Source organism: Manacus candei, unplaced genomic scaffold, assembly GCF_025592945.1.
Source record: "Manacus candei isolate 608988 ecotype Guabito, Panama unplaced genomic scaffold, ASM2559294v1 h1tg000048l, whole genome shotgun sequence".
NCBI classification, from domain to species: Eukaryota; Metazoa; Chordata; class Aves; order Passeriformes; family Pipridae; genus Manacus; species Manacus candei.
This window is the reverse complement of record NW_026138096.1, coordinates 5,629,275-5,640,687: the sequence shown is the minus strand read 5'-3', so window position 1 is coordinate 5,640,687 and position 11,413 is coordinate 5,629,275. Positions and strand designations below refer to the sequence as shown.

Here is an 11,413-nt window from a genome sequence, read left to right as displayed (position 1 = left end):
AAAATCCAAGAGAATGATGAATTTCTGTAGGGATATGTAGTAACAGTTCTTCAAAGTGAACACTGCATTACCACTTTTTTGTAGGCTGATGGGTTTTCTTTAAATCATCTATCAGGGATATAGTGCTGTGCTTGTTTTTGTGAAAGGAAGTTTAGCTCATAGGGTATTATCTCAGCACTTTTCCAAAGAAAAGAAAGAGAACAGAGGTTCTACCTATAACAGTCTCTGTCTATAGTGTTCCCACAGGTCTCATGAGAGCATGGGCTCACATTTACAGCACTGTGTGGCTTGGTCCTGAGGTGTCCTCCACTTTGTTAGTGGTATTTGGGTTCCCTTCCCTACTCCTGAGTGTCTTTGTGTAACAGACTCACTTCTGCCCTGATCCAGGCACTAGCCAGCATGAAGGTGATGTGAGGGATCAGGGACTGTGGTGTGGGCACAGCCTTGGAGCTGCCATTAGAACCAGAAGGCATGGAAGAAATGGGAAATAATTTTATCCAACCGGGAGAGGGCAGAAACTTCATTGTGCAGTAGTATGAAGTCATACACGCACTTCTACAGGCAAAACTCATGCCTGGTTTCCTGAAAACATTAATATTTACAGCATGTGTAAGTAATGGAAGACCCTTTTTCTGGTAATCCTCACGGTGAATGGAATACTTTCCTGAAAGACTGCAACCAGAGATCCATTCTCTGCTCTTCATTTTCACATTTATTCCATGCCAGGTACCTTTTACAATCCATCTGCTCCTCACCAGATCAGGAATTTTGTTTCCTTTTCTGGCATAAGGGCCCTCAGAAGCCTTGCCAAAAATATCTTAAGTCCAAAGTTATTTTTAAAAGGTGTGAAAGTCAAGAAAAATTCAAGTGAATCCAAAGTAAGTAGTTTGTATTCCTATTTTCAAATTCTGTAATAGCTCAATATAGGGTAAAAATATTGAAAGCTAATGAGAGTTCACAGCAGACATTTTCCATTTGAAAAGAAATAAAGGAAAGAAACTATTTGAAATTGCCTCATTTCAGGAAAGAACTGAAGACCAAGCTTCATTCCAAAATATCAATGACAATCCTTCATTGCAATAGCATCTTAAGGAGAATGGAGTGCATGAGTTTTTGTAGCTGGTTTTGAAACACTCGTTTTGGTTTAAAATTGCCATGCTAAACTCAAACCCGGTTGAATTGCTGCTAATGGGTGAACTGACAGTCTCTTCAGTTTGCAGTAGACAGATGTCAACACTGCAGATGGAACTAATCATAAGTTGTCATCATGACTGGAAGTAACTGAAACTTTTCTTGAATGTAGATAGCTAGGACTGAACGGACATGAAAACTAATTCATCCCCTCTCACTTAATATCTCATTGCTTCAAGCAAAAGAGAAAGAGGGCAGAAGTTCCATTTCACAGGACATTGGGCAATTTTGACATTTGTCTTCATGTGGATTACAAACAGAGCTTGAAAATGTCAACATTTTTAGTGTAAACAAAATAAATCTTTTACTCTCAATTGAAATGTTTCATTTTAAAAATAATTAAACATCCAAATTACTCACTCCTTCTCTGTTATACATGAAAGGTATTGTGATAGAGTATCATTCATGTGTTTCATCTCTATGATGAAAACTAGAACTATTTCCTTCTAAGGATACTGAAAAATGAAATTTCTCTCCCTTTCTGCTTTCAAATAAAACTCTGATGAAGTTAATGCAACTTCAGAAGGTGTTTGGACTTAACCTAATAGAATTCTCTTGTTAGAAAATACCTCTATGAATATTTTCTAGACTGCAAATCACCTTTGATGAACTTTAGAGTGCTACAGGAGCAGATACTTAAGAACGTCATTTACAGCACCATTTAGGCTACTTTGAGACATGTGGGTAGGACACTGCTTTTTTTTCCATTTCTTATCAATGAAGGGAAAACTGAAACACATTAAAGAATCCTTCCTAAAAGTCATAGAATTTTGAGGCCATCCAAACAATGTGGTGATTTATTTTAAATTTTATTTATCTTTAATATGCTTGGAATACTTTTACTCTCCACGTGCTCGCCTTATACAGGCATGGACTACGCTCCTGTCTTCCAGTGGTTTTTGTACTGACTTTTAAAGATTACTTCTTGAAAAAATGAAAACTTTAGGAAACAATTAAAGCTGTTTTGCTCACACTAGAAAAGAAGCGCATTTTATGAGCATTGAAATATTTGCACATGCAAATAACAAAGACTCTCTGAAACAAAATTCTGCAGGAAGAAATTTTAAATTTACTCAAACTAGCTTTAAGACCTCACTAAGCAGTGTTCAGTGGACAGAGGGATTCTCTTCCAAGTATCTACTTAGTGGTTGCAAAATCAAACATGATCACATGATTTTGTTGGTGTATCTGCTAGAGTTCATGTTGTGATAATGTGATTTAGCCACGATGGTCTAAGGAGATAAATAAGAAAAGTTACTTAAGGAAAGATCACATTTGCATTGGTCTAATTGCTATTACTGAGAAAAGGGTGCTTGTTGAAACTAAAGACAAACCTTTGAGGTCCGAAGGAGGGACAATATGTTTTGTGACCTGTCTGGGTTTTTCCATCTGTGTTTGGTAAAACAAAACCCAAGTGTCTCTCCCTGCAGACCTACCTTACCAATACCCCCTTCACATGACTTTAACTAAAATGGGGATTTTTAAGAACTGAATCTAATTAGTTGCATTTGTAGCCACTACTCTGATGAAAATGACAGCATAGTTTAATTTAAAGAGTAACCGGTAATGGTGATGACTATGAACTTTATATCACTCTTTGTACCAAAGAATATAACCTCTTTGTATGAAAGTATACTTCACAATTAAAAGGTCAGGAGGACTTTTTTTTTTTTGTCTTCTGTGTGGCTCTCGCTCTGTGTTGTGGCTTGGGGAGCTCTGCAGAAAAATCACAAATGAAAGTTTGATTTTGTCAGAGTAATGGAAGATTTGTGGTGTACCTCCCTGAGGATAAAATTCCATTTCATTTAAAAAGTAATTAATTTTTTTCTCTGTGAAATTTAATTGTTTTCCTGGGACTTTTAAATTAAAACTACTATTGCCTACTCAAGTTTCCATTCAGGCAACAGTGAAAGAAGGCTAAATATTGTCTAGAGTCTTCAAATCTAAGTTCTCCGATGTCCCTGCTCTCAAGCTGCCTTTCAATAAGGGGCATTTCTCCCCCATTGCCAAGATGACCAATGCAGAGAGGGTCTGCAGACACATAAAAATATTGTGGACTTGCCAGGTAGCTTGATCGTGTTATTCTTAGGGACACAGCCCCTCCCTATTTAAATTCCTGGGAGTTGCTGGCATGGAAAAATACATTTCATTTTGGTAATGATATCAGGATTTGGCCTGGAATCTGCTCAGGGACTACACATACAGTACTTTCATAAGTCTGTGGGCTTTTTCTTTCGGTCTCACACCAACTCCTTGTATCTCTTCAATGACAAGGAAAAAGACAAAAATGTCAAAAAGCTCTCCATGAGTGGTTTTATGCGAATTCCACAGCCTAAAAATCTCTTCTCCCTCCATATGAAACAAGTTAAATATGAAATTTAAAAGCAAAAGGAAAAAGGAGCACTTACAAATGCCCTGTTGAGGCTCAGTCTAGTTTTTCTCCTCTCTCTCATCTGCCTTTTCCAGAATGATTCCTAAGGGGAAAAAAGCACTTAAAATACACTCTTGGTGCTGACCCAAGTCCCACTGCTTCCTCATTTCTCTAATGATCAAGACAAAACCCACTTAAACGGGCTCTTTGGGACAATTCACACATCTCTTTTCTCTCATCTACCTTTATCCTCCAGGAGGTAAAGGTGCTTGAAAAGAACAGTTTTGTTGATACTTAGCTCACTTTCCCCCTCTCTGCCCTACTTGTGCTTTCAGCTCATTGGGTTTTGTGTCTCCTCCCCCCTGACAAAGTAAATCTCACAGCATATGATATCATGCTAAAGATCTTGAACTGAATGTTACCTTATGTCTCCCACTGCATTAAGGATTGCTGAATGGGGGAGATATGGATTTTGCAATGACCCAGTAAAATAGCTGATGTGTAATTTTCTGTTTCCTCTTTATAGCAAAGATATATCAAGATATCAAAAATACTTAGATTTACTCTGCTATGCACTTGACCACTGGCCAGGAGCCAATTCAAATTTCTGAAATTATATAAAAGCCAAGATTTTGTAAGTGCTCAGCTGTAGTGATTGTGAAAGGTGAGGCAAACAGCACAATGCAGAGGCTGATCAGAGGGCTCTGGGGCTCTCTTCAGTTGCTGAAGCAAAGGCATCTGCTACTGATGAAGTGCCTTCAGGTATTTTTCATCCCCTTCAGCTGCCAGTCCAACTGAGTCCAGGACTCTGTAGGTCTGCATTCCATCTGCTGGCACATTGTGTGTCCCAGATACTCTTGGGGCATTTAGGGGCATTAGACGTTTGGGCAACCTCGCTGAGCTCTGTCCTGCTTCCATCTCTCTGGAGGAGCTAACTCTTCTTTTAAAGGAGAGCTCAGATAAATATGGCTAAGAAGAAATCTCACTTTCTCCTGCTGTGGTTACATAAGAGGAGAAGAAATCAGAAAACATCACCATACATAAATCTTTGTAGTAAAATTGGATTGTCAGCCATTAAGGGCAGAATGTGGAAGAAAAGTAAATATGTTCCATCATTTTTGTCCTTTTCATCACATTTTTTTAAGCAAAACTATTTTTAAACTTAAAAACCAGTTGCAGGCAACTTCCAATCTAATAAAAATCAGATTCAATCTAATAAAATCTAACCAATAGAGATTCTCTACATCACCTTCACAGACTAAAAATTCCTGTTTAATCAGTTTTCACTGAAAGCCATGTTGTCGAACCATCTGTACCAAAGACAATATGTCCATACCAGTCCGCCCCACTGGAAGGAGACAGATCTGAAGGAAACTCTCCATGGAAGGAAGAGAGTAGGTAAGGAGGGAACAGTGCTGACATGGTGAGACTTCAACTGTTGTGAGCCCTTTCTGTGAGATGTGCAGTGTGCCTCTGTCATCAACACAGGACCAAGGTGGTTCCACATCAAACTGCCCTCCCTTATGGCCTCAGTTAAGGAATTAACATTGCTAGCTGGGTGGAAGGGCAGGTTTTTATTCTCAGTATAACAAAGCTCTAACAGAAGAACATGGGACAGCTTGCTAGAGCTCCACAGTCACATACTCTTGTTTTGTGTCAGTCCCCAGAGCAATCTTTGGGACATATGTCCAGGTAAGATATGTAAACTGCACAGCTTAGCACAGCCACTGCATCCCAGCTTTCTACTGCTACAACAGGCAGAACAAACCTCATTGATTTTAACAGAGCCATTTGGGGTCCTAATGAGTACATCTAGCACAGCAGCTCTGGCTCTCTACCAGCAGTGTGAATGTTAAAAATTATGCATATGTGAAGGAGGATAGTTTGTCATATATTTCTGGAAAGTAGTTTAAAAACTTGGCTTTAATAATGGGTGTGTTGACAGCAACTGGGCTTTGATGGCCAAGTCCCTCAGATATCAACTGCTCTAGCATCAGAACTATTTTGACGTCAAAACAAAACAGGCTATTTACTTTTTGAAGTTAAATTAAATCCAGAAAGTATGATGCTGTTACAGAGTTGGAGTCCTAGACTGTTTCATCCAAATGAGCCGAGCAAGGTATAAGTTATGAACAACTCCATAAAACACAGGGGCCAGGTTTCATTCCTGTGGAAATCAAGAGCAATATCAGTTAAAAAAACAGTGTCAGGCCAGTGATGCCAGACAAGAGCAGTACTAGAGAATTGACAATTCTTGTAAATAAATGTAGAAATACATTTCAAACTGTCCTACAGTTGTTCTAACTAGGACACAAACTTACTTCCTTTTTATTTCTCATCATTGCAAATGTAATTGTTGGCAAATAATTAATTGTTCTGATATTGGTGCAATAAAAGATGATTCTTTACAGTGAATTAAATCAGTTAAATAGTACCCTATGGTGGGCTCAGAAAGTTTCCTTGGGGATCCCCAAGTAATCCTGGGGAAAGAAAAGTACCCTGGAGAAGAAGAGCTGTGGCAGTTGTCCTACTACTTCTGTTCCCCTTTCCAAAATCATTTCCTTTTTGTCACCTGATGGAGGTACCCATGGTAGCTGTCCCTACACTGTTTGCCTATTCCCCACGCAGTCTTTCTCTCCACTTCCTCCGACAAAGCTGTCCCAGGTTACCTGTATCCTGAAGTGTTGCCACATTTCCTGGCACGTGGACCTGTGCTGGACTGCCTGCCAGGGCTCTTGGCTTCCCTGGGGTCTGTTCTTGTGACAACACACTGGACCCATGCAAGGTGATTTTTGGGCTACCTGATCTTCTCGCTTGGCCTGATCCTGGAATACAGGCAGCTGTATCCGAGACATACTGGTGTGTAGTGGTGAACCACATCTACTGACCATATCTCCTGCAGGGGCCCATGAGATATGGACCAGAGGAGCTCTGGACTCCAGCTGGCTCCAGGAACATGCCTGTTGTTCTGTTGCTACTCTGCTTAGACAGAGTGAGTCCCCTCAGACAGCTCCTGGGATCGACTTCTCATCCTTCTCATGGGTAGAAATTTCTTATCCAAACCTGCTCCCCTTTTGAGATAGGAAAAAATTTGTCAGAGGGCTCCAAGATCCTATTTTGTATCAGTTCCCCTGAGAAATGGAGATCTTTTTCCTTGGTGAAGGTAGAGGAGGGGAACCACCTTCCAGTGAGGAAGGAGTGACCTGGTGTTCCCTTGACAGACACAGTTAATGAGGGTTTATTATCGTGGGATTTGGACTGTCCAGAATCTATCCTGCAAAGTTGTCTCTAATACAGATCATTTGGGAATTAGTATGTGCTGAGTACATATCAACTTATACAATAGAAGAGGTGGGCTATGTCCTTAAAGAACTAAATTTAGGAGAAAATTATAATCTTTATGCCCTTCAGAGAGGATGAAATAAGCAATTTAACAATTAGTGTAAATGTAAAGCAATTTAACAATTAGTGTAAACTTACAAAATATGTAGATGTATTTATGGCTTTCAGCTCTACAGAGCATCACAATTCCCAGTGTTAGGTTCATTTGCATAGAGCATGCTTGTGTCAGCTGATAACAGAAAGTACAGGAGGAAAGTAGTTAAATGAGCAGGCAGATCAAACCCAGCTAGCGTGCTCTGTGCCACCAAAAATTCACATTGCAACAGCTGCTGGAAAAGCCTTCTTCCATCTGCAGCTGTCCTGGAGCCCTTATGGTCCCTTCTGCAAGCTACAGACCTGAACGCAGTAATTTATGCTTTTTTGATCTCATGCTTCGCTACTGTAGCACACGCAAGAGCTTTGGGAAAAGCACTACTCAGCTAGATTAAGAAATTCCCTTGCAAGGTTGTGCTAACTCACAAGGATTCATGACTTCAGGACTCCCCCCAGACCAAAATATTGCCTTCATAGTAGTATGCATATGCAATGCAGGACATTTTCCCTTATAGAGGAGTGTATTTCTCTTCTGCCTAAAGTAATGGAAACCAATCAGCCTAGGAACCAAAAATACTTGCATATTCAGCTAAAGGTATTTTACAAGAGTCTTCTCAGAACTAAAAACATTAGTGTAATTCTTCCTAAATAAGCGCTTTTGGAAAAAGACAAAAAGAAGATACGAGGAAAAATAAAGAAATGGCCCTGACTTCACAGAAGTGCTACAGGGTGCTCGTGTAGCATCCGGCACCAAGCAGTGTGAGTACCAGCTTTATTTATTTCATATAGTGTCTGCATCACAGTGATGGCCATTGTGGAGTCACTGGACAACGATAGGTAAATGACATGTTGTATGTTTTAAATTCGTGATAAATGCCACCAGACTGAGGATGCAGAACACCAGCATCTCCAAATGGCTGCTGCTCTTCTCCTGAATGCCCTACCTGGTCTGTGCAGAAAGGGAATTCTCAGAAGCTTTATGCTTCTACCCTGAAATTTTCAGTCTTACCTGGGATTGCTAAATACTAATAATACATGAAAACTGCCAATTGAGTAATAGAGCCCTGATTCCTTTAAGAAATGATAATGGCTGCCTGCAAGCACAGAAGACCTGGTGGAACCAGCTGTGGGTATAAAGGCTCTTGGCTGGTACGTGATGCAAGAATAGGTCCTGTAGCTCTTTCATTAGTCCTCTCACATAATCTGTAAGGCTTCCAGCAACCTTTATGGGTTGCATCTTTAAACTTTCACAGAATTTCACCTTAAGGAAACCCAGACTCTTACTCTTGTGATAAATAAATACTCATTCTCTCTGTAAGCACAAGAGAAAACTGCACATGCCAGTATTTTATAAACATACCATGAAAACCTGTTTAGTACATTAGAGCAGGGAAGTTAAATTTCACAATATTCAGTCCCAATTGCAGAATAACAAAAGATGATAGTTGAACAAAAATGCTATTGTTTCACTGGGAAGCAATTAGGCTGGTGATGGCAGGTCTCAAATGAGAATACAGCTCCTCAGTGAGCTATAAGTACCTGGTATTTGCCAAAATTGCCATTATAATAAGAACACTCATGATTGAAAACCCTAATTACCTAGGATTTGGAGGTTTGGAGGGAGTTAGTCCTTTTAAAGGGCTAACTACACTATTAATACAGGTTTTACATTGGAACTACATTGAAACGTCCCACAAGTTTTATATGATGTTGTATTATTATTGCTTAAGATGTGAAGTGTTGGGACTTTTTTTATAAAGTCTTGATCATAATGGAATAATTTTTCTGGCTGAATTGGACGCACATTGCACTGTTTTCTTTCTCTTCCAAGGGCCATATGCTTTCACACTGAGAAGAAATTTCTGCCTTTAGATGGGACTGATCATGAATAAAAATGAAGTGTTGGAGAAAGAAAAAGGAATGTGGCTATGATTAAACCATGTTTATGTCCACAGTAGACAGATGAAAGCAATAACGCAAAGCTGTTATTCTAGTAATTATAAAAACAGAATTCATAATGATTTAAAGGCTAACTTAATAAGAAATATAAGGGTAACGTGCTCTGGAGAAGGTTTCAATGAAAGAATCAAAACCTGAGATTGACATTCAGTTTCTTGAAATTGTTTGAAAGGAGGCTTTTATTTTGTGACATTCAGGACCCTAAAACTGTGATTGATACGAATACTTGTCACACTCATAGCTCTGGTACTTGAACACTCAGCTTGTGATTTGAATTCAATTCCCTGTGTTGTCTTGGGTGAAGAAAATAGTTGTGTTATTTACACACTTAGAGATGGAGAAAGACTCATAGGATCCAAGAGTGCTAAATGGTTCTGAATATAGAAAAAATAATATGTCCATAACCTGTTAGATTACAGTGCAATGTTAACACAGGCAGTTAGGCAGGCACAGCAAAAAACAGGACTGAAGAGGTGAATGGTATGTTTCAAAAAGTTCCAAAAACTTTTAGCAGCTGTTTACCAGTTTTAGTAGAATGAAAAAGGTAAACTACCTAAGAGAAGAAACAACTTTCCTCTCAAGGAGCTTACAAAAAGATGTTTTTCTTTATTTGGGAAGCTCTATAAAGGGGTGAAAATGTAGCTTTTTGAAAAAAGCTGCTTATTTCTTAACTTAACAACCATGACAAAAAATCAACATGGCAATCCTTGTTGTGAGAGTTGTCCTTGGGGTGTCTAAAGGTTGCTTGAAATTTATTGACAAGGCAGAGCAAAGAGGAGACATGGAAAGTGGGATGAGTGGGAAATGAGGGAAATGAGAAGAAAATTTGCTGCAGAAATGAGGGCAATATTGTACATGATTTTGTGAAGGCTGATATGGGGAGAATGAGAGGAGGAGACTGACACCATTTTAATGGAAGCAGTCAGATTCTTCTCTCTTGTACTTGGACCTCAGTGGATTTATACTCCTGCAATTCAATTGGAAAAGAAACTATGCTTTTTGAAGGGAGGCTTTGGTAGACACTGGCACAATTTTATGAGGGTCATAGTGAAGTCATCACTAACAGAGATTTCTAGATCAAAACTGAATGCCTTTTTTAAAAATGAGGCACTTGTTTTTTGAGGAGTTCCTGGGTTCGGTGCATGGATCAGTTAGATGGGTTGCCATGGTTTGTGTCATGGGAAAGACTGGACTGAATTATCTCAGACTTTCTTTCTGGCTTTAGATTTCCATTGCTGAATGTGAGAAAGCTGCCAGCTCCTGCACCTGAAGATCTCTATTTGTGTATTCAAAGAGTGAACTAGTAAAAACTATTTGTAACAAATGAAAATATAAACTGAAGAGCTGAAAGTCATGAGAAGTCAAAATAAAATTATTCTAGGATTTTGACTTTTGTATCCCTTCACAGTCATACCGAGAGAATAACATTAAGGGCTACTATTAATCTTCTGATAAAGTTCATTAATATTCATCTCCACTGCTGGATAGCACTTTAAATATGTACAACATTAGCTACAAGAATGTACATAATCAAATCTCTCCTGTGGATTTATACCCGTGTAACTTTGAAAATGCAGTTTGGTCATATTCAGTTTTAAAACCATTGGACATTATATATGAAAGGTCAAAACTCTGCCTTAATAATTTGCACTAAACCACTTCCTCAACTCAATAACTTCACCTTCTAATTTTAGTAATTAATTGTTCATTAATAACACATTATGACTATATTAACTTTTTATTGTTAGCATTGCTTAGTAGTAAAATAATTAAAAATTGATAGCTTTATTCATAGTTTTATTTATTAAATTTTAATTACCTATTTTTAAAAATAAATTTTGAGTGCAGATAGGAATAACACTTCCTTAGGCTGAAGGCTCTGAAGGATTGACCTTCTTCCTGGTCTCCAGTAACTGAAAGAATCTGCTTTTCTGCCATAGGAAGGAATATCTTTTCTGTGGCAGTTAGATTAGACCGGGGAAGTATTTCTGGGGAACGATCGGACACACGGTTGGTTACTGATGTCTACAACAATGGGTCTTTTGTGAGTAGCACTGAGGAGTTTGAGTATCTGTTACTTGAAACGTTCAGAGGGAAAGATTGTGAAAATTGAAAATTGGATTATTTTTATGCTATTCAGCAGAAGACACGAAAGACAAACAAAAGAACAGAACTGAACAGTACTGAGCAGAAGACTCATATTTCCTTCCTGTACAACATAAAGCCTTGCAGAATAGGAAGGACCATTAGTAAGTCAAGCACTTCTTAAGATGGTGTGGACTTGAAAAGGAAATGTAGTAACAGGCTTGTGTACAAATGTGTGTGGACATCCACATTGCACAACAGAGATTTAAGACAATGATACTCTATAAAATAAGAACAGTATAGACCATTAATTTTTAAGATAATAAGGAGAGGAACATTTATTTTTCATATTAGAAAGCAGAAAAATTGGGC

At 38.6% G+C, this 11,413-nt stretch overlaps 1 long non-coding RNA gene across 1 annotated transcript; it reads left to right on the top strand.

Moving 5' to 3' along the window:
* Positions 1–7,878: 7,878 nt before the first annotated feature.
* On the top strand, positions 7,879–8,876 carry LOC127476042 (uncharacterized). The gene is made up of 3 exons (XR_007906459.1): positions 7,879–7,944; positions 8,076–8,146; positions 8,829–8,876. It is a non-coding gene; the product is annotated as an uncharacterized LOC127476042 (long non-coding RNA).
* Positions 8,877–11,413: the final 2,537 nt, after the last annotated feature.